This window comes from Bos indicus x Bos taurus, chromosome X, assembly GCF_003369695.1.
Source record: "Bos indicus x Bos taurus breed Angus x Brahman F1 hybrid chromosome X, Bos_hybrid_MaternalHap_v2.0, whole genome shotgun sequence".
Classification (NCBI taxonomy): Eukaryota; Metazoa; Chordata; class Mammalia; order Artiodactyla; family Bovidae; genus Bos; species Bos indicus x Bos taurus.
In genome coordinates, this window is record NC_040105.1 from 113088269 (window position 1) to 113111100 (window position 22832).

At 54.1% G+C, this 22832-nt stretch overlaps 1 protein-coding gene and 1 long non-coding RNA gene across 5 annotated transcripts in view; one reads left to right on the forward strand and one right to left on the reverse strand.

The window, feature by feature from the left end:
- MAMLD1 (mastermind like domain containing 1) overlaps positions 1-10483 on the reverse strand; it is a 119715-nt gene extending 109232 nt beyond the window's left edge. The window contains exon 1 of one of the 4 annotated variants that reach the window (XM_027533165.1): positions 10092-10462. The gene's annotated coding sequence lies outside the window, so the exon portion shown is untranslated. Of the gene's footprint in view, positions 1-9006; positions 9149-10091 lie in introns of those variants that run through there. The other 3 variants (XM_027533168.1, XM_027533167.1, XM_027533169.1) reach the window with 3 other exon arrangements.
- Positions 8476-15688, forward strand: LOC113886748. Its single transcript, XR_003509542.1, has 3 exons — positions 8476-8914; positions 13627-13746; positions 14644-15688. It is a non-coding gene; the product is annotated as an uncharacterized LOC113886748 (long non-coding RNA).
- Positions 15689-22832: the final 7144 nt, after the last annotated feature.

The following is a 22832-nucleotide window of genomic DNA, read 5'->3' on the forward strand; positions in this document are numbered from 1 at the left end:
GGCACAACTGAAAAGGCCAGGAAGGCTGTCCTCAGCCCCGGGTGGAACAAGGGTTTCAGACCTAGCTCTGTCTGTCTGGGTGCTGCCTTCCAGAGAGGACGTACTGAGGATACTAAGAGAGGCAATGCTAGCTTCTAGTTCTAGACTTCTGGGTCAAAGCATGTTCTAAAAGGCAAAGGGCCTTCCCTTTTGGGGAGGAAATGAACAGGGATCATGCTTCTCAGCTCCTGAGACAAGTGTGTGTGTGTGTGTGTGTGTGTGTGTGTGTGTGTACAAGTTCAGCTCTGCATGACTTCCCCGGGCGGGCAGGGAGGCGAGGCCCCACAACTAGCTCATGTGTCCAGATGCGAAGGACTCCTGTCTGAGAAGCCAGACTTCCCAGCCACCCTGGGGTGGGGAAGGGGTCTCTGAGTATTAGCCACCGCTGCTGTTTGGGGATAAAGAGAACTGAAGGGCTGCCAGGTGGCTGCTGCTCCAGTAGGAGGGGCAAATGGAGAGGGAAGGAGAGTCGCCTGCTTGGAGCATCCCTGTAGCTTAATCCTGCAATTTCGCTGTCACTGCACTCTGAACGGGTTCTGCCTTGGGAGCAGGCCCTTGGGAGGCTCCAATTTGATAATGGCCTCACCTCTGCCGAAGAACCAGACCTCGCCACCTGCCCTATTAGCAGACAGGATGGGCTCCCAGGCTGCCCTCCTGTGCAGGGTATTAGTAATGTGCCAAAGGCAACACATAGGCCATAAGTCGGAGCACTGGCTGCCCCACTGGGATTAGTGCAGAGACACTCTCCATATTTTCAGGGCTCTTTTTGAGGGCTGTGGCTGCGAGGACTACAATAATATCATAACGTATAACTATAATTCTCTGTACCCCATCACTGGCAGATCGCTAGAAACAACCAGACTGTTAACTTTCATTCAAATGTCAGCACCATTATTTTAACACCAAGTGTGTCCGATTTGACTCCATATCCCTCCACATGGATGTGAGAGTGGTGGCAAAATGAAATGGCATACTTCTTTGAGCTTTTGTTACAACATGTTCATGTGGCAAACTGTGAAGAAAATGTAGTAATTAGAGGTTAAATTAATCCTTGACAGACAAGCGGCTTAGAAACGCCCTCCTCCCCAAACCCAGCATAAAGCACACCAGTCTTTCAGAATTAGACACGCAAAGCATGTGACGTTGGCAACCGCACTGAAACTACTGTCCCACTTAAAATTCCAAAGTCGGCGTTGCAACCTCCAGGGGCAGATCTTACACACTGAGGTCTCATTAAGAACAAAACCCAAACAACCCCTGCCACTGCCAACAAAGCCCACCCAGCCAAGCCCTCCGAGTGGCTGGTGGCCCCACACTCCATCAGCAACTTGAAAACAAGATATGACACACGCCTTTTGGAGGCACCACAGCCTTGGCCCTGTCTGATCCTTCACTTACAACCTCCGATTTCAGCTGGAAGAGAAAAGCCCTGTGACTTTATAGAAGAGGAAGTGGGGCCCAGAGAGGAGGCCTGACTTCCCTGAGGCGGCACAATGAGGGGAGACCTAAGGGAAAAGTCTAGTCTCCCACTCTCAGGTAAGTACCAAGTTTGGAATGCCTGCTTAGCACCCATGGGACTTTCCTCTTCCAGCTTGAACATTCTGTAAGCATCTGAGTGTCCAGGTGCATTAGTTCACCAGTGCCAATTCTTTGCAGGAACTGGGGTCACCTGGCCAGGGGGTTTCCAAAAAGGAAGGCAAGGCTGGATCCTGTCCCCTGTGCCATTCGTGTGATGTGGGGGGTTCAGGTTCAAACACTGGCAAAGTGGAAAAGCACTGTTAAGGATGGGGAAGAGGGCTTGGGACAGCTGGACAGAGGACTTGAGATCGTCTGAAGCATTCAGGATAACAACCTAGAGCTGTCATCAGGCCTTTAGTTCCAAAAGGCCCAAACTTCCTCTCCAGAGATGGAAGAAGGCACAAGCCGGGGTCACCGGGTCCTTCCAAGGCAGATGTCATTCAATAGCTCAGGCCCTGCAGCCTTCAGGGGCCTCTTCTAGAAGCAGCAGAAACCAAGTCCAGATCCTCCCACAGGTGGAGGAAAGGAAGAAGCGCAGGGTGGAAGCTCATGCTCAGCTCATCCTCCTCTGGGCCTTGTGGAACAATTCTCAGTCTTAGGAAAGCAGCATTTCCCACTTAATAGGTTACTTCTTGGGCAAAGCAAGCAGCAGGGCACCCTGGGAGGTGAAGGTGGTTGGGATGCCCCGTCGAAGCTGGGGCTGGGCTGTGTGCCCAGGGGCATGGTGTGGGTCAGAGGGCAGCCAGGGCAGGACTTAAGCCCTGTCCCTGGAAGGCTTCACTCTGGGGAGCCCACAGTCAGCAAAGCCCTCCACTATGCCTCACCCCACAGTGACAAATCTGATTGCTTTGGGAATTATGAAGAGGTCAGATGAAATTGGGGCACTTCTGTGAATGGGGAGAAAGAAGAAAGCAATGGAGTGGGAGAGGGAGGGAATCCAACTGTTTTTTTCTTTTCCTATCCCCTCCCCTTGCAGAAAATGCTCCTGGTTCTTCAGCTGCCAGGCTGGTCTCCTGCGAGCAGAACCCCATGGGACTATGCACTGAAATCCTGGCAGATAAATAGTATAACAAGCCAAGCCCCTCATCTCCTCAGGGAACCCCCCCACTAACTGCCCAAGGGCTCACCAGAGCCCGATGTTCCTCCTCTGCGACACTTGCAGATGAAATTATGACACAGTGATGACAGAAACAAGTAATAAGCACTGCCATAAAACCCAGTCAGGTTCGTACAGATTAATGAAGTTTCTCGCCTCAAAGTCCGGAAGACAGTTCAGGACTCAGTGTCTGCAAAATCAGACTGTTCACACTGAGCTTGGTGACGCTGCTTTCCTGCCGTACAGTTGACTGCTGCTGCCTAGGTTACCCCAGTGGCTGGCGTTCTGAGAGATGTATGATGGGAATTGGTTTATTGTGCTGATCCATAGTAAGTGACTCCTGTTCCCTGATCATTTATCTCCCTCCCCAACCACATCTGGGTCGGTCTATTCATGCTCTCAGCATTCTATCTGCTCCAACAAACACTCAGCCTTTTCTGCTTGGATAAGGAGATTTTTCAGTTACATCCATTATATGTGTATCAACATTTATGGCAGCAAAATAATTGCCAGAGAGCTCAGAGGACAAAAGGTCCTCCCTCATAATGTGATTGGTAAAAAAAAAAAGAAAAAAATCAATATTAACATCAAGCAGGCTAGTGGCAGATTCTTACATGACTGCTGTGTCCTCCAAGTTGGAAATGTGATTTTTTAAAAAACATCCAGCTGGACTAGGAAGCAGTGAGTTCAGAGCCCATACTCCAGTGGGGCACATGTGTGGAGGAGGAAGGCCTTTTTGTCCTTGAAACCTTGACTGAGTAACTGCAAAGCACCAAATCTGTTCTATACTAGATGAGTCCTTTGGAGACATGCCAGTCTAATTTCAAAGAGCTTGAGTCCCGTTATCTGGAAACCAACCAGTGATGAGGTGGCTGGCCGTCAGCAGGTCCTCAGACCACCAGATTAGGGGTACCAGACAGGAAGCCCTGCAGGTTGCTTTCCAGCCTCCAGCATCCACGCGTCTGGGTTAGAAGTTCACATGGGTGAAAGACTCAGAGAGGGAACACTTTCCACTTCTGTGTTGTTTGGATTGACCTTCTGTCCTTTTTTCTTCCTCCCTCTTCTTGATGCCCCTCAAAATCTCAGCTCCATTTCTTTACCTATCTAGCCCCCGCCCCACCCCAATAGTATTTCAGTTCACCAGAAAATGACTATTCCATTCACAAATCACAGAATGTTAGAGCTGGAAGGCACTTGGACTCCAAGGTTATGGTGGGGGAGGGGGGCAAGGAGGGAGGATGGACTTGCCCAAGATCACTGTGCCAGTTAGTGGGGAGATTGTTCTAGAACACAAGTTTCCCAGCTCCTAGGCTAATGATCTCCCGAATGCATCACTGCAGAAAAAGAAAAATCAGAATCTTGGAAAAAGTTTACAGCAGATAGGAAGCCCCTTTAAAGAAGGCAAGTGGTTCTGCTGTCAGAAGGACCACTTGCCCAAGATCAGTTTCTGCCCATTTCAAAAACCTAAACAGCAGTTGAGTTTCCTAGGGAGAATCTATTAACAGGCGTATTTTAAGCCTTTAGGTGATCCGCTTAAAAGGAAAAAAAAAAAATGATATTAAATGTGCTGGCCAACCTTGACAAAATCCCTTTCCTTAGTGCAAAGAATCAACCACAGTAAATCTCTTACCTTAAGATGCAATGAGTGCATGGCCCCCGCCCCCACCCCAGCAACAGGCTATTTCCTAGTTGAGTTTAAAAATTCAATGACGTTCCTATTTCAACCCACACATCTGTGTCACTGTCAGCGTCAGTGGCAGGAAAACAGAAGTAACCCTTTGCTAATGATTTCCTAACATGGAATTTCCTCGTATCTCCTCAAGTCTTTCTGTTTCCAATGCCAAACTGTTTTCTCTCCCCCCCACCCCTTTCTCAAACACAGTGTACTGAAGGAAAACTGAAAATGGTCCCAGGCACAAGATGATGCTTTCTAAGGAGATCTTACAAGGAAAAGCTGCAGCTCTTTGTGATATTTTTAAGAGGTGGGGAGAGAATTGCTAGTTTTTCTAAAGCCAGTACCAACAAAACAGAGATTTCCTTCTGGGCATCTTGGAATCTCTCAGCCTGGCTCTCTTTCCCTTCTCCCGCCTCCTTCCCAAGTTCCACTTTGAGCAACATTCATACACCAGTGCTGAAGGTAACACGCTTAAGCAGTGGAGGCACGCGTGGGAGGAGGCCGAGGGCCAGGGACGAGGCCAAAGGCCCTCAGGGCCAGGGACGATCTTTGCAGAACTAACACAAAGAAGCACAAAGCAATATAGGCGCCCATGACGTTTCTCCTCTGGAGAATATCCTATTTAATATGCACATTGGTCACAGAGAGAAAAGAGGGCTGTTACTTTAAGGGGAAGTCGCTGATTAGCTGCTCAGGCTGGCAGCAAACAGCTGGTCTGTCCGGCAGGTTCAAGGCCATTTCAGCTTCTCTCTTATGGAGGCACCATATGTTCCATCTCGCACATCAGCAGCTTTATTTTCCAATGATCTTGTTCCAGAAGGGAAGCACAAAGGGAAAGGAGAAGGTGGACCCCGTGTTTACCCTCTGAGTACTTCCTGTGGTTTTTAGATGCAATGGGGATGTGTATGTTTCGAGGCTGGGGATAGTTAACGCTTCTCCTTCTATTCCAAAGACCAGAGAACAAATGTCGGATCAACAGTTACGAATACCCTCCAGAGATCGGAAGAGAGTGCAGTAGGGGAAGGACAGTGAAAAGGCACACATACTACGTGGCCAGGACATTGAACGGGAAGATGGGGTGGAGGCGGGCAAAAGAGATCTGGAGGAATCTGCTCAGGAGACCGACCAGTCGAGTTCGGGCCCCACCTACTTCTCCTGATTTGTCAATTTTTCTTATGGCCAGTATTCCCTTTCTGAACAAACTTCACAAATAGACCCGCGGACCCGTCAGGGGGGGCGGGGTCGGGGCCAGTCAGGCCGACAGGCTGGCTAAAGGTTACCTTAAACAGTATGTTTAACATTCCTCAGCTCAAAATCGACTTCCCGCAAGTTTGGGGGTGGGGTGAGGCAGGGCAGGTGTCAGGGATAGGGGCCGGCTGAATCCTCACTCCAACTAATGCTGGGAACCCGTGGGTTCTTAACACTCCCAAGCGCCGGGCCTTGGATCCCTACTCAGGCGGCAGACTCTTCACAGTCCAGAGGTGCGCCCTTGTCCCCACTGCTGGCCCGGGCTGCACGAATCTCGGAGGGGAGGTGGCAGTCCCGACTCCCTCCCTCCATGCAAAGGGGCCCAGCGGAGCGTTTGAACCCCTGTGTTAGGGGCTGCGGGCGGCTGGAGGGCGCAGGAGGAGGGAGGGGTGCAGTCGCGGGGTGGCGAACGCCTCAGAGTCGCCGCCATCGTCTCAGCCGTCGTCTCAGCCACCAGCAGGTGCGATAGCCACCCTGAGTCCTAACGGCGAGGGGCGCGGGCTGCAAAGCGAAACCGAGGCAAGGGCGCCCCCTATGCCCGGGACCGGGGAGTGCAGTGGCGAGCGGCGAGCGGCGTCGGCCCATCCTGCGGAGCGTGCGCCGCCTCTGGCCCCCGCGCCAGTCCGCTAGCCTAGCCGCCCGCCCAGCCGTCCTGGCGGCGGGGGGCCCCGGGTGTCCACGGCCGGACCGCCCGGCGCACTGCCGGCGCCAGGAGCCAGGGGCTCCCCACACCTTCCGAGATTCCTGCCGAGTGGCTTCGAGACCCAGCGCCCTCCCCCACCGCCTACACTTGCCCTCCTGTCCCAAGCAACTCGAAGCCACTGGGAGGCAGCCGCCCCCGCCCCTTGCCTCTGCGTCCCTTTCCCCTTCCCTCTCTCTAGCCTCCAGGGAAACAAAGGGGCTTTTTATAAAGCGAATTGGCGGCGGCGGCGACGGGGATGGCGGGGGGGGGGGGGGGGGGGGGCGGGAATCTATAAAGACAACAAGAGGCGGGGTGAGGGACGAAGCTGAACGGCCTCCGGGAGCCCCAAGCGACCGTGGCGGCCAGGAAGCCCCAGCGGGAGCGCGGCCGACCCCCCGGTCCGTGATCTCTCGGGTGGGGGCCCGCGCTCGCGGAAGGCTGGGCTGCCCCGTTGAGATGCTGCTTGCCGGCTCGCCGAAGCCTGGGAACCGGATCGCCCCGGCCGCGGGACCCAGGCTGGGCGGCGCGAGCCCCGCGGGTTCTCCCCTGGGAGACGCGGGCCCTCTCCTCTTCCCAGCTAACTCTTTCGAAATTGCTCAGGCTTGGGGAGAGTTTGCGTCTTTGTTCCAGCGAGGCAGCCTCTCGTACACCCGGCTCGCTCGCCCTCACAAAGTGCCGGAGCTGGCCTTGGTCGGCTACCTGCAAATGGCACGTTCGCCGTGGGGACGGCGCCCTGGGGGGAATTCCTTCTGCTGCCGAACAACGACAAGCCACCCCAGCAAGTGAAGTCACTTCTCTCCACGTCCCTGAGCCATCCTGTGCTCCCGCCCGCGTACACACTCACACCTACAATCGGGGCGCCCCAAACGGCCGCACCCGGCTGCAGGGGCACGACGGGGCGAAACCCCGGCCCGAAGTGCGTCTGTCTGCTCAGGTTCCGACGACTTCAGGGCAGTTTTCTGCAATCTAATCCTATTAGTGTCTGCTCAGTCCGCATTTAATCACGGATCAAAATCAGACGGTACGGCCAGCTTTCCAAGAGGCTTCCGACACGCTGCCTCGGGACGGAGCCTGACCGAGCCAACTGGCCGTGAAAAGTATTTGGCGGCGCTCCGGGGGGCTTCCCACCCGCCCTTGTTGGCGCTGGGTTGTGCCGCTGCTCCGAGGCCTGGGAGCTCGGGTCGCGGGGGCGCCGGGAGCTCCGGGCAGGAGCCCAGTCGGGGCTGCCTCCGGCCGCCAGCTCTGCTCGGGGCTGCTCTCCAGAGGAGAATTTGGCAGGGAAGGGAGCGAGAGGCGGCGGGCTCGGCGCGCGCACACTCCACACTCCCGTTCGGTGGCGGCAAACTGGCTACGGGTGGGGGTGGGGGGTGAATCCTGCGCCCAGCGCCCACTGCCGACTGGTCCAGGCTCTGGGAGCCGGGATGCGAAGGCAGCGTCGCCAGTGGCCTCCCGGCAGCGAGCGGCTCCGGGTGCGCCGGGACCGAGCGGGAGCCTCCTGGTGGCCCAGCGCGGCCGGGTGAGCCCTTGTGGCCCGCGCCCCTCTGCCTTCCCTCCTCAGTGCTTGACTGCCCCTGCCCGATTCCAGATACCCGGCGAGCGCCGGGGTGCAGGCACAGGCCACGGTCCCGGGCAATGCGAGCTGCGCTCCGCTCGGCCCGGCCAGTTAGAGAAGCGGGCGACCACGCGCAGCGCCAGGTGGGCCGTGTGCTCGGAGCAAACTTCGGGGTCCCCCGGCCCTCAGTAATCCGGGGCCTGCGCTCCTCCGCGACGCAGGCCACAAGTGGGGGCCACAAGTGCAGCTCGGCGCCCCCAGAGCATTCGGACCTCCCGCGCCCGCCCTCAGCCTTACCGTGCTGCGGAGCTCCCGCGGCGGCGGCGGCGGCGGCGGCGGCGGGGGCAGTGCCCAAGGGGCAGGCTGCCCCCAGCGCGGGCAACCTGGCCTCCTTGGTGGCAGATCTCCCCGGGCTAGTGGCCGGTGCCCCCCGAGCCCGCCCGCCGCCGGCCGCTTCAGCTCGCGGCCAAGTTCATGCCGGCGGCGCTGCAGCGGCGGCCTCAGTCTGCTCGCTCCATTCCCACCGCCCGGCTCCGCGCCGCGCGCCCGGAAGGTGGAGTTTCGGGGGTTTAAGTTACTGATAGGCATTTCTCACTGCTGTGTCACTCGGGGAGGAGGAGACACGCACGCCGCACACTCACACACCCTCACACTCAAGGCGACGAACGGCTCCGGCCTTAAAGGGGAAGCCGCGCTGCCCCGCCCGCGACCCCGCTGGACAGGGAGTCCTGAAACGCCGAGTTCCGGGCCCGCACCGGGCCGGGGGCAGCAGAAGGCGGCGACCGCCAGAGGGGCCTACGGGGCCGTCCAGCCACTCTCTGAACAGGAAAGCGGCCACAGGCTGGCCTCCCTGTGGTCGTCTCGCTTCTCCAGTCAACTCCAGCTGGGCAGCCGGGCAGCAACGGGAGGCAAGGAATGGGCACGGGGACACTCACCTCGGTGGCTCCGCAAGCTGCGGGAGACGGTCGGTGCCCTAGGCGGCAGGTGGCCTGCCTAGACGGTGCGCCGCTGGCCAGAGGCGACAGCGGGGTGACCGAGCGTCCCCGGGCACGAGCGGATGGAGCTGGCCGGAGGGCAGCAAGCGGGGCCCCGCGCGCGCGGCAGGTACTCTTCCCGCTTCTGGGCCGAGCGAGCCGGCGGTGTGCGCCCTGGTAGGACGCAGAGCGAGCTGGGAGAGCGGGAGAACCAGCACTCACCAGCGACAGGGCCGGAGCGCGTGCCAGACCAACGGAGACCGCGGGAGGCCAGAGAGAGGGCGAGATCGAATCCCAGAGTGGCACTGGTGGAGAGGGGGCCGGAGCGGGAAAGAGAGACACAGTGCGGGGCGGAGGGGAGAGAGACAGTGGGGGCGGGGGAAGAGAGACACGGGGGGGGGGGGCGGAGGCAGAGAGAGACAGTGGGGGGCGGGGGGTGCAAAGAAACACAGTGCGGGGCGAGGGGTAAGAGACACAGTGGGGGCGGGGGAGGAGAGACTGTGGGGGACGAGGTAAGAGAGACACAGTTGGGGGTGGGGGAAAGAGACACAGTGGGGGCGTGGGGGAGAGACAGTGGGGGTCGGGGGGGAGAGAGAATAAGAGCTGGCAGCTCCCCGGAGGACCCCTATTGTCACCCGGGACAGAGTAACAGCTTCAGGTAGCCAGTTCCACGCCCGTCCCCCTTTCCCTACCCCGCAGAGACCGACCCCCAGCCGCGGCCCTGGCCTCATCTCCCTCGCCCCGGGAGGGCGCTCACCTTCCGCGGGCCGCTGCCGGGCAGGGAGCGCAGGTCTCACGGCCGCCGCGTCGGCCCGCCGGCTCCCGCCCAGACGGCCAAGGTGTCCCGCGGTGACAGCCGTGGAGACCCGGGCTCTCAGGTGGCGACTACCGAACTGCACCCGACCCCGCTCGTGGCCTAGAGGCGCCCCTCCCCCGGGGGCCCCCGCCGCCCCCGCTCCCACCCGGGTGCGGACCCTGTCTCAGCCTCCCGCCGGCGTGCTCGGCGAGAAGCCCGGGCGTGCCAGCCAGTCTCCCGCCTCTCTGGCCCCGGGCCGGCGGAGCCCCCGCGGGAGCTGGGCTGGCCTGGCCTCGCGCCGCGCGGGGTTATCCCGGGGCAGACACCTGCGGCTTCTGCAGGAACACGGCTTCTTCGTGAACTGCCCGGCGGCGAGCCGGAGCGTGCCGCCCGCCCTCTACCCACCCCCTACCCCCCGGGCACCAAGGCCCGTGGCTCCCCTCCCCGTCTCCCCCGGGGGCTGGCCCGCGCCCCCCAATCCGGGGTCCCCGTCTGGGCTGCATTTCCTAACCTAAACTTCCAGAGTGGCGGCGGGGGCCGAGCCCAGCCCGCGGACGCCGCGTCTGGTCCGACAGCAGCAACGCCGAGTGCAGCCCCTGAGTGGCCTGTGGGCTCCCGCCTGCACCTCCGAGGAGCGACCTGTTAGCAGCACATCTGGTCACGACTCGGCCGAGTTGCGGGCCGGGAATAAAGGGGAGGACCTGCCTCCCTTTCGGCCCCTCCTTCCCTCCACGCCCACGCCCTCGGTCCGAGAGAAGCGCCGAGCCCCCTCCCAGAAGCGAACGAAGTCCTTTCGTGGGCTGCGTAGGTGTGCCCGAGCAGATCGCTGGCCTCGGAGCGTTTCCCGAAGTTTCCTGACGGAGGAGCCATGCTCGGGCCCCGCCGCGGGCACAGGTGTCGGAGTCCTGCTCCTCCGTCCCGGTCCCGGGGCAAGGGCGGCCCTGCCGGGCTGTTGGGAAGGAATCCACCTTGGCCGGGCCCCGCTAGGGCTGCCCTGCCAGGAGAACGTATCGTGCTTTGGTGATCAAAACGGATCGCAGTTCCTTACCTTCGGTCCCCACTAGGCCGCAGTTGGAGACCCGGGGCCCTGGCGGGTCGGGGTCCTGCGGGGACCGGGGTCATCCTAGACCCACCGCGTCCCCGTAGAGCGAGAGCAAGTTTGCATCTTGAAGGAAAGTGGATTAAACAAAACGGAAGCAGGCATAACTGTTGTCTGTTACCGAGTGTTGCGAGTGGTTTTCAAATTTGCTTCCCGCCCACCTCCAAGTGCACTGATCCTGGGGTGGAAAACGGGGATCGGTTCCCAGGAGCCTTCCCTCCACCCTCGTGTCACTTCTCCGCTTCCTCAGTGGACCAGGTGGTCCTCACTTCCCCGGGGGGCCTGGGAGTCAGGGAGATCCCAGGCGCACCCATGCCAGAGGATCCACGGCCCGCTTGGCACAAGGGCCTGGATGGCCGCTAGACATCTCCAGCTCCACGAGGCCTGAGCCGAACTCCTGACCGTCCCTGAAACACACTCCTCCCATAGTCTGTCACCTTAGTTCACCGCGGCTCCATCCTACAAATTCCCTACAGTTTTCCTGGATGCTTTTCTTTCGCTCACACCCCATATCCAGAGAGGCAGATAGTTCTCTTGTCTCCATCTTCAAAATGGTTCCACGCTCCCAGCCTTCTCCCTTCTGCCACTGCTACCGTCTGTGCCTGGCCACCAGCATCTCCTGCCTGGATTATTGCAGTAGCCACCTGAAAGATTGCCATTTCCTACCTCCCTCGTCCTCTTCTCCCCTGCCCCAGGAAGGTCTTCTGCAGCAGCTCCCCACTTCTCCCAAACTGGATGAGACCATCTTCCTTCTTGCCCTCACTTGCTCTGCTCCAGGCCTCCTGACTCTTCCTCAACACACAAGGTACATCTGTCCTAAGGGCCTTTGCACTGGCTCTTCTGTGTGTTGGAATGCACTTTACCAGATAGCCACTGGGTCCGCTCCCTCCTTTCCTTTCATCTTGACCAACCCTGGCAGAAGTCACCTGGCCAACCTATGCAACAGTTCAAAGCCCTATACCCATCTCTGGCACTCCACTCCACTTCCCTTTGTTTTCTCTCTAGTACTTAACTAGCTTAACTAACTGACCTGCCAATAGATTAGATCCCAAGAGAGCCGCCATCAGTGCCTGTTTTGCTCACTGTTAAATTCGTAGCTCCTGACATGTTACCTGGCACAGAATATCTGCTCACTGAATGTTAGTAGGATTCTGTTTTCCTGGAACATTTCAGGAAACTCTGGGAGCCACAGGAGTGTACAACACACGGGGAAAGGGACCCATAGCTGTCATTACATTTTAAGGAGGTTTATGAGACCAGTCTCGGATCATGTCACCAAGGGGCATTGTGGCCCAGATGTGTTGTGGTTCTTTCAGTTCCTGTTGGAAACAGAGGTTCCCTTGTGGTTTTTGCCTTGAGTACTCCAAGGCTAATGGAGAAATGGGAGGCAGTGAGGAAGAGGACTTTGTACTCATTGAATAGACTGGCTATGAGACCGTTTTGTTGCCCCAAATGTGAACCAGGTCTGGAGCTAACAGCTCTCTCCATGCATCAAGGTATACCGTGTACTTTACCTGCATGAGTCTATTTACCCAGTAGATGCTAAGCTGTTGTCATCTCTGTGTTCTCGATGAGGAAATGAGAGGCTCAGAGATGGGAGGGCATGTCTGGGGTCATGAGACTAGAGAGTGGCCGAGCAGTAAGCAGTTGGGCCTCAAAACTTGGGCTGCTTCCACCTGTCAAGTGGCTGCTCACATTTAGTGGGAGCAGCCCTGGACTGCGGGTCCAGGCGAGGAAAGGAATTCTACAACCTCTCCAGGGGCTGCCCTTCCCCAGGGATCTCCTGGCCCTGTTGCTTGAGAAGCTGCCAAGCAAAGGGTCAGACTTGGGCTATGGGAGTTCAGGGGCACCATGGCAAGACCAATGTGGGCCCTGCCTTTGGTCTGACACAAACCTGTAGCTCGAGAGATAAGAAAACAGTCAGCAGACACCTCTTATTGATAGGCAGAATCCTGTGAACATACAATAAGTTTTTCCACATTCATGTGACAGGTGTGGAGCTTTAACTGGGCAGCTTCTGGAACTCTGTGTTGCCTGCGTAGGTGGGGGCCCTTGGAGAGCAGGCATGCTGACTGCAAGTATAGCAGTTGCTCTGTTCGTCAGTACACCCTTGCTCCAAAGCCTCCTGTGGCTTTCTACTGCCGATAGCACTAAGTCCCAACTCCTCAGTCTGGTGTCCCACAGGTGGGCCTCAGCCTTCATCCAGATTCATCTTCTGGTGTTTTCACACATGCTCCTGGGCCTTCTGCCCAGTTGGACTGTTGACTGGACACCAAACAATCCTGGTTCTTCTGACCTCTACACTTTGCTTATGCATTTCTGCCTAGGATGCTGGCTGTCCTGTCAAAATTCCACCTGACTTTCAGGGCTCCTCTCAAAAGGCTCATCCTCCATGAAGCCTGGCTCAAGTTGCATCACAGCACAGCACCGGTGCCCTCTCTCCCTCCCTCTGCCAGCCGTGAGCCTGTCTGTCTCTCTGATTCTGCATGCCTTTGCCCTCAGCTCTTCCTGTTCCACTATTTTACCAGAGACGTTTGGGGTCCCCCCAAAGCCTCCCTGATAAACTCACGGCTGACTCATGGCTGGGACAAAGAGGGGTTCACGGTGTCCTCCGAATGACAGAATCCAGACCCAGAGGGAAGAAATGGGGTGATACACAGTGGCAGAGCTCAGCACAGGGCCTGACATTGCCACCCCTCGCCCCCAGCTGCTGCACATGCTTAGAGGCTGTTGGCTGTGTCTGGAAGTCACCCCCTACCTACACTCTCCTAGCCTCTCCCCAGTTCCTGGCCCCCTGCAGCTATGCCCCCTACCCAGTGCAGAGACCACACCCCACAGCCCAGGCTCCGAGTGTTAGGCTCCCTGAACATTCTTTCAGGGCTTGTTATTAATAATGCCCCCTCTGCATAGAATCCTAACCGCGATGACCTGCGTTTTCTGCCCACAGCAGACTGGTGTCCACAACCAACAGGAACCGGGACAGACAAATATCTGTGGGGAAGCCCAGGGTGGTGACTGTCTCCTGTTGTAGATCCAGGTGCGGCCGCTCCGGCATCTCCTTACTGAGGTATAGTCAGGGTTGCAGCCCCCTCTGGATGGAACTACTCTTGGCAGGGTACCTGGTCTATAGGTTGTTTGTCCTCAGAGAAGAGGGTACTGTTATGTGCCCCAAACACCCCCAAAGACAGAAGGCAGGTATTGAACGTAAGGTGAAATATATTAGGATGAAAGCTCAGTTCTGCATGTGGGTCCAAAGCCATATGCAAATGATTTAGGCAAATGGTGAGTGTTTTGCTATGTTTGGCAAAAGGTGATTGTGTGCCAGGTGAGGAGTCAGGTTGGGGCACTTGCTGAGGACATGTAGCATTTTGCCCTGGTGGGGTGGACGAGAACCATTGGGAAATCCTTTTAAGTTGAAGTATCATTTTGAGTTGAATTAGTTCTCTTCACCATGTTCTTAATTTTAATTTTCTCTGGGATGTTGGTGGTGGTAAGCACTTTTAAGATTCACAATGGAAACAAATGGGAAATTATTAAAATATTGATTATAATTTCCTGGCGACTTCACTGGTTTAAAAAATAGGAACCTTTAAGAAAGAAGCCCTCATTAGCAAGTGAGCAGTTAATCAAAAGGCTGGGGAATGGCTTGCATCGATTTCACCATGAAACCAGAAAGCTGTGGCTACACGTCAATTTTTCCCCTGAAGCTCCTTGCTTACCACAAATGCCACTTTCAGAATGCCATAGGTAGTATCATCAAAGGGTAGATAAGGATGGGAAATGGTTTTGGAAACATAGAAATATAATTTAGGTAATTAACATAAATCCAGATGACTGCCAGTTTTCCTCTTGCACCATACATACAACTGAAAGACACTGTCAAAGCTTTTATATAGAAAAAAGTATGCAGATGGCTTGCTAATTATTACTCTCTATGCGATGACATTTTTTTTTTTTCCAACAGCACAGGCACGACTCAGGCCTCACATGGGAAGAGGCTCCATCCACTATTCTAGGACCCTTCAGAACATTTGCAATTTTGTGATTAGAAATACACACACCCACCAAAATCCAGGCCTGTGGCTGTCCTAGCAACCAGCTAGTCTACTGCCGCACCATCGCTACAAGGGTTCAGAAGGTTAATATGACCTAACGCCAGGGGACCAGCCAGAGCCCAGCATCAAGCAGGCATACTGTCCAGGCAGACACTGGGAAAAAACAAAAACAAAAACACAAATGGACAACGTGCTCCTGCTGTTCTTGGTTTGGAAAACACAATCATCTTAAAATTAAAAGCAGCCCAAACTGTTGGCATACCCACTGTGCACCAGGGCCTGTACTTCACATCATGAGCTCATGAAGCCTCATAAGAACTAATTTCAGAGTGGTGCAGACTGAGGTTCAGAGACGTTCAGCAACTTGTCTTGAGATCGCACAGCTGCTCACTGGTGAAACCAAGATTTGAATGACCTAGGCGGTCTGCTACAGCGGCCTCCAAAAAATTCCATGAAGATAAAACTCACCAGGGAGATGGGAAATAACATGCACTTCACATGTTACCAACTCTGTACCTGTAGCTTTGCTAGTTTGCTGGCTTGCACTGCCTCATGAAAAAGGACTGTCACATTTTCAGCAATTTTGTGAACTTGTTGATAGGTCTTGGTAGCTTGTAATTGACCATGGTGGGAGTAGCTACACTTCCAGAAATGGGCACAGGTCCAGGCTGGTTATAAATGTTAAGAAACATTCCATTGCATACAGACATTAGAGCCAGACTGCCTGGTTCAAATCCTGGGATCACCACTTGCCATATGGCCTGGGGAAAAATGGAGACCTTAGTCTGCCAAAGGGAGATAATCACAGTGCCTGTCTCATTGGCTGGTTGAAATCTTTCAAATAAAAATAAATCCATATAAAGCACCTGCCACAGTAGAAGTGATGGGCTACTGTTTGTAAAAATAAGTATACTCCAACTGCTAATAAATACTATTATTTTTATTATTACTTCATCTAGAGTACAGCAACATGTCCTAAATATTCTCTCTGCCTCTGGTCTTGTACCCTCCAGTGCATCCTCCTCACAGATGCGAGGGTAAATTTCTAGAATACAGATCTTACCTTGTTCCTCCCTTGCTCAAAATATTTCTGCTGCTGCTGCTGCTGCTGCTGCTAAGTCGCTTCAGTCGTGTCCGACTCTGTGCAACCCCAGAGACGGCAGCCCACCAGGCTCCCCTGTCTCTGGGATTCTCCAGGCAAGAATACTGGAGTGGGTTGCCATTTCCTTCTCCAATGCATGAAAGTGAAAAGTGAAAGTGAAGTTGCTCAGTCGTCCAACTCCTAGTGACCCCATGGACTGCAGCCCACCAGGCTCCTCTGTCCATGGGATTTGCCAGGCAAGAGTACTGGAGTGCGTTGCTGTTGTCTTCTCTGCAAAATATTTCTATGGCTCCCTATTACCCTCAGGGAAAAGTTGCTGCTCCAAAATATCAAGATCTCTTAGTCTGTTTGGGCTGCCAGAACAAAGTACCCTGGACTGGGGGCTGAAACACCAGAAATACATTGTCTCCCAGTTCTGGAGAGTAGATGTCTGAGATCAAGGAGTGAGCAGGCTTGGTTCCTTCTGAAGGCTGTGAGGGAAGGATCTGTTCCAGGTTTTTTCCTTGGCTTGTAGACAGCCATCATCTTCCTGTGTCTCTTGACATTTTCTTCTTTCATTGCACACCCTGTGTCCAAATTTTCCCCTTTTTATAAGGACATGGACAGTATTGAATTAGGGTCCCACCCTACGCTACTAGCATCTCACCTTAACTAATCACATCTGCAGGGGCGGGGGAGCCTGGTGGGCTGCTGTCTGTGGGGTCACACAGAGTCGGACAGGACTGAAGTGACTTAGCAGTAGCAGTAAGGGCACATTCTGAAGTACTGACAGAACATCAACACATGAATTTTTGTGGGACACAATTCAACCCATTACCATCCACCCTCTGGTCCCTCAAAAGTTCATGTGTTTTTCTCACATGAAAAATACATTCAAAATCTCCAAAAGTCTTATCCCAATTTAGCATCAACTTTCAATCTAAAATCTCATCTACATATCATCTAAATCAGGTATGGGTGAGACTCAAGGTATCATTCATCCTGGGCCAAAATTCTTCTTCATTTGTGAACTTGTGAAACCAAGCAACAAGTTATCTGCTTTCAAGATGGATGTGATGGTTATGTTTATGTGTTGACTTGACTGGGTTAAGGTAGGCCCAGAGAGCTGAGTGTGTCTGTGAGGCATTTGTGGAGGACATTTGCATTTGAATCAGTAGACTAAGTAGAGAGACTGACCCTCATCAATGAGGGTGGGCATCGTGCAACCCATGAAGGCCCAGATGAATCAGGTGAAGGAAAGGCAGACCCCACTCTTCTCTTAAGCTCAGATGGCCATCTTTTCCTGCCCTAGAACTTCAGAGCTCCTTGTTCTCCCACCTTCAGACTCTGGGACTTAGTCCAGTGGCTCCTTGGTTCTCTGGATTTGGACTGAATTGTACTGTGGGCTTCCCTAGGTCTCCAGCTTGCAGATGGCAGATCGTGGGACTTCTTGGCATCCCTATCATGTGAGCCAATTTCTATCATAAATCTTCTCTTCTTTCATCCATCTATAATCTGTCATCTCCTACTGGCTGTGTTTCTCTGGAGAACCCTAATACAGCGGGACAGGCAGAGGATAGCCATTTCCATTCCACATGGGAGAGATTGGCAGGAAAATAGGGACCACCTGGTCCCAGGAAAGTCTGGAACTTAGCAGGGTAAATTCCATCTGATTTTAGGTTTTTGAATAATCCTCTGGTTCAATGGTTTTCCCTCCAGGTTTGTCCCTCAGCCCCCACAAAAACAACTCAGGCAGTGGACATAGCCAACAAGTGGCTGTTCCAAAACACATTGTTCTTTCATACCTCCATGCTGTGCACTCTGTGCTCCCCAAGGGCTGCAGAGGGCCCTCCTTTCATGGCTCACTTGGGCCACTCCTCTCAGCCATCAGGCCTCAGCCAGAGCTTTTGTTCTCATCTGTGTGGCCTTCATGGACCCCCACCCCCCACCCCTGCCCAGAGGCCAGGAGAAGGAGCTGCCTGTTTACAAAAAGCACCTTGGCAAGTGAGCTGCTCCTTGACTTGGGTGGAGGGGTGGGGGTGGGTTAGGGGGGACCGGTGAGGGATGAGGGGATGGGATGGAGGGTGGAGGTGGTGGGAAGTGGGGTCCTCACCACTCTGCCCTGTAACTGCGGATATGCCACACTAGACTGGGGACCCCAGAAATTCAACTTGTTGTGTATCAAGTCTCAGCCCAGGGCCAGGTGCAGAGCTGTTGTGCCATACATAAATGCTTTTGCTGAGCACTTCCTGTGCAGAGTGTTGGACTTAGGCTGAGCATGTTTGGGAGAACAAGAACGGACCATCTCACACTCATCATTAGAGCCAACAGAAGTACTACTTTGCAGAGCCGCAGGGCCCTTGGCTGTAGGCGCTGACACCTGACACGTAGTAACTCATGGGATCCAGAGATTACACGACACAGTGTAAAGGCAAGCAACCAGAAGCCAGCCGACTTTCAATCCAGGCTTTGCCACTTTGTAGCTGTGTGACTTTCCCCTCTCTGTGCCTCTGTTTCCTCTTCTATAAAATGGAGCTCGTGGGGTACCTACCTCAAAGGACTTGTGTGGACTCAGTGACTTCATATCTTTCAGGTGTCAGCTGTCACTCAGCTACAGCCAGTTTTGAGCTGCTGCTTCTGCTGATGCAAAATGCTTGCCAAGGGCTAAGCATGCTCATCTGCCCAGGGACAGGGCTGGGAAAGGTGAATCTCAAGGGCCCCTCCATCCCTCACAGGGCATCTGCTCCATGCATGAGATGACCAGAGTGCACCAACAGGCAACATGGACAAACAAATGTGTGGATGTGGGGAGGGGGATGGTGACGCCAGATGTTTGTTGGTGGCAGCTCCATCAAATGATAGGAGTTCTGGCTTGGGAGGCAAGACCCTGGGTTCCCAGCTCAGGCCTGTGCCTGACCCAGTGTAGGACCTGGAGCAAGCTCCCTTCTCTCCCTGGGCTTTACTTCCTGCTCTCCACAGGCACAGACCTCCCAACTGAGGCACTTTTCCAGAAAGGCCCCCTACTTGCCTTGGTAGTTGAGAGACCTGTCCTGGGTTGCAGGAAGCTACCGATTGTGTTGGAGCTGGAGCTATGCCTCCACCATTCTGCCTTCCAGCCACACAGTGTGTCTGCCAGCAGGGAAGTGCTACTGCCTTAAGGAATGAGTCTAGATGTCACCTGGTGCAATTCAAGTAATGAAACCAAAGGGCAAGGCAGTGCCTTGCTGATCTACCCTGTGAGCTGGGACACTCGTCTCCCCAGCCCTTTCTCCTGAGCGCAGGGGCAGGAGAGACCAAGAAGCTGCTTCGCTACCCAAGTGCATTCTCTCTGGGCACCTCATCTCTGCCCCAGAGCCTCAGGACCTAAGATTTGGTGCAGTCTTCTTGCCCCTGCCTTGTTGCCCAAGGCTCTTCCAAGGTGGCACTATATGGGGAATTACGGTACTGGGCACTTGCCAGGAGGAAGAGAGTATGTGCTTTACATGGGGCTGAAATGTCCCTACTGTTCAGAGAAAGGAGATTCAGAGAAGATGGCAAAATTGGTGCCTTTTGCAGCAGCCAAATTTCCATCTCGTTGTTGTGTGCTGGCAACGTGATGCCCAGAGCCAGATCACACAGGCTGGTGTCACATTGCCTCAGCGGCAAAACAAACAGCGTTAGTAGTCAAGTCCTCTGGGTGTGGTGGCAGATGCCTGGCTGGCTCGGGAGGGCCATAGTGGTCACCTTAGAGTTTTGGGGTGGTCAGCAAGCCAGATGTGGTGCCACACTGAGCCTCAAGCAGGGCTCAGCTTCTTTCCTGTCCTGCCCTGTCCCCAGCCCTGTCCCACAGAAGCTATCCTTCCCAAGACGTGTCATCGTCCATCCCTGAGTCCTGGCCCTGTTTGGCTCCTCATTCCTAAAGACCAAATATGGCAGTATACCACATCACGGGTGCCACTCCTCCGTGCTCAGTGAAGCTGGTGGAATCAGAGCGGAAGCCTCAAGAAAGCTATGGAGTATAAGTTCTGTAGGGTGGCCATGAGGGACTGAGTTTCTGTGCAGTGGGATGAACAGCAAGCCAAACATTTCCTGCCCACTCTCCCAGCCAACACCACGCCAACCCCTCTTGCTGTCTGCTTGTTCCTGATAATGAAATGGCCATTTTGCCTGTGTAATGTTACTGATTTTATTAGTGATTATTGATTTTCAATTGTGGTTTCCTGGGACTGTGGGATGGAGCAAATTGATGGCATCTCCATCCATTCACTTGAGGCTGTGGGCTAGGACAGGTGCAGCTCAACCATGGCCCAAAGGGTATCTTCCTGCTTCTTCATTTCCTTCCACTCACTGTCTTCTCAAGAATCCTCCATTTCTCTTCCTCCAAAGTCCCAGCTACAGATGGGAGCAGATAGGGCTTTAAGTGGAGGCACTGATGATTTTTTTTTTCCCATGGCTCTGACTGATCTCAAGACCCACTCTGCCCTCATTTTCCCCTGGAGGAAATGCTGGCTGGTGTCTTTGGCAAGCTCTAATAGCAGAGACACCTAAGTGCAGACTCCTAAGGTGTGGAGGCAAAGTCATACCTTCTGTGACAGAGGTTTTCCTTCCTTTAGAAAACAGCTCTTGGAGTGCTACTGTGCCTTGGTAGAGAGTGTTTGACCGTGGAACCCCAAGTAACTGTAAGTCTGCAGTTGCCCATCATGAACTAGGTATTATTAAATCCAATAAATCATAAGGTCAGGTAAGTACATCCTTTGTATGGTGAAAACAGTATAACTGGACTTTGGATCCAAGAAGGTACAGAGATTCAAGTAAATGACACAAACAGATGGTCCAGACTCTTGTGTCATCTACATCTGTTGTGTTGACCATACCATTCCATCAGCTCATCCCTACAGCTTCATGGAGTTTCCCAGTGCCCCGCTGATGGAGGTTAAAATGATTTGGGCCTGGGTCTCAACTGGCTTGGCACAATGTATTGGTAAAAGCTCAGAAACAAGTGGACTGCAGCTCCATTCCAACTCTATTCAGTGATAACATAAAGAAGGGTGATAAAGGGAAATACTCCTAGTGGGTGGAGTTGCAAGTGACAGAGTTGGTTATCAACCTGATGTGGTGGGAGAAGTGGTCTATAGACCACTGAATGGGAGTGATTGCCATAGCCTATGGTCATGTGTCAAATTTTGCCCACCTTCCAAATTCATGTGTTGAAGTCCTAAGCCTGGCGCCTCAGATTATGAACTTACTTGGAAATAGAGTCATCGCAGATGTAATTAGTTAAGATGAGGTCATACTGGAGTAGGGTGGGCCCTAATCCAACGTGACTGGCATCTGTATAAGAAGGGGAAGTCTGGACACAGAGACACATATAGTGAAGAGATGCGGGGAGAGGTGGCCATCTATAAACCAAGGAAAGAGGTCTGGGACTGATCCTTTTTTCAGAGCTCTCAGGAAGAACCAACCCTGCTCACTCCTTGATTTTGGACTTTAAATCTCCAGAATCTGGAGACAATACATTTCTGCCCTTTAAGCCACTTTGCTATGACAGTCCAGGCAAATTAACACACTAGTTGGCTAGGGGCCCAGAGGGAACATGCTTGGAAAATCATGTTCATGGCCAAGAAGATGCAGGAATGGGCATGGGATTCACCAGGATGACCATGAGGCCAAGCATCACTTGTAGCACTGGGCCTGATAGAATAGCCCATTAAAGGCTTATCAAAGATGATAGTTTGGGAATAACACATTTGGCTCGAGGGGCTGTCCTCCAGGACACAGTAAGGGCATGGACCCAATGGCTGATATACAATCTCCAATAGTTAGGACCCACAGGTGTGGAAGCCAAGGGCTGGACCTACGGAGGAGTGGGCCTTCTCACCGTCACTTCCAGTGACTCCTTTGTGAAATCCGTGCTTCCTCACCCTGAAGCAGGAAGCTTCCTGGCCTTCAGGCAGATTAGAAGTTCTGGTTTGCTGGGATGGATTTTTTGCTCCAGGGGTCACAGTAGCAATTCCATTGAACTTAAAGCTGCAGTGACCATCTGGTCAGTTTGTGTTTCTCATCCCTGCAAGCCAGCAGGAAAAGAAACAAGGGATTAGGGCTCGCTATAGCAGTGGTGGGGACAAGTATGTTTAGAGCCCAGTAAATTCCATGGGGGCATTTTCTTGGTGCTTCCGTGTCCAATAATAAATGCGCACAGGCAATTGTAGGAACCATGGCTCAGGGCAAGGCAGCCACAGGCTTTAACTCCTCAGGGGTACAGGTGTGAGTCGCCTTCCCAGGCAAAAAAATACAGAGCAGCCAGAGGAACAGAGGGTGAAGGAGAGCACAAGGACTAGCAGTTATGGCCCTGGCATCAGCTGTTGCAGCAGGGACTGTCACTTTTCCACAAACCCTCTTGGATTAAAGTCTCTGCAGAGGTTGCAGCTGGTCAGCACCCTGAAGGGGCCTCTGGGTAGATAGAGTAGTCTTGGACTTTAAATGTCTTAAGGAAGAATTGAAAGCATTTTCTCAGAAATGAAGGCCCCATATGGTCCCATGGGAGGGGACATGATGGAAGGCCCCTCACTTCTTTTCCTTCGGGTCATTCTCCCCACCACATCCTCATACATAAGGCTTTGTCTTAGTTTCGACTTTCCAGGGAGTGCAGGCTGAGGGAGTAAGCACAAGCCAGGCCTCACGGTGCTTCCAGACTGACTGGAGAGGAAACAGGACATTATGTAGCTGGTGTAATGTCTCTCACTCAGTATGGCAGGAATGCAGGAGATCACAGCAGCCTTAAGGCCTAGGAGGGCTTCCCTAAATTGTGACACATGTCTCATCAGGAGAAAGGAGTGTGGGCCATTGCTCTTGAGGGGAGTGTTTTTTCAGGGCTGAGGGAGTGGGGGTGTGTCCAAGACTGTTGGATGTTTCAGTCTTAGAAGCAGAGCTGGCTGTGGGGAAGGGGGGCAGCTGGAGCTGTGAATTCTTTCTATAAGAAGTGAGGCCCTGCAGGAGATGAGGCAAGATGGGGTTCAGGACCCAGTGGGATAGGTCTGT